Source organism: Etheostoma spectabile, chromosome 8 (assembly GCF_008692095.1).
Source record: "Etheostoma spectabile isolate EspeVRDwgs_2016 chromosome 8, UIUC_Espe_1.0, whole genome shotgun sequence".
Lineage (NCBI taxonomy): Eukaryota > Metazoa > Chordata > Actinopteri > Perciformes > Percidae > Etheostoma > Etheostoma spectabile.
The window spans coordinates 26,032,067-26,032,269 of NC_045740.1; positions in this window are offsets into that span (position 1 = coordinate 26,032,067).

A 203-nucleotide genomic window follows, 5' to 3' on the forward strand; every position below is an offset into this window, starting at 1 on the left:
TGTTGTTGATTCATGTGTATTCTCCTGGATAATTATTGAAGTACAGTTACATGCTAGTGTGCATAGATATTTAACTATTAGGGGCTCAAATGGAAATTGATGATTCTTTCATTCTTTCAGAAATACGAGTGCTGAGAGCCACGATGGCATGTTCACCCCCGAATGCCCCAGAAGTAAGCAATAGTAATAGTTCATTTTCTTTT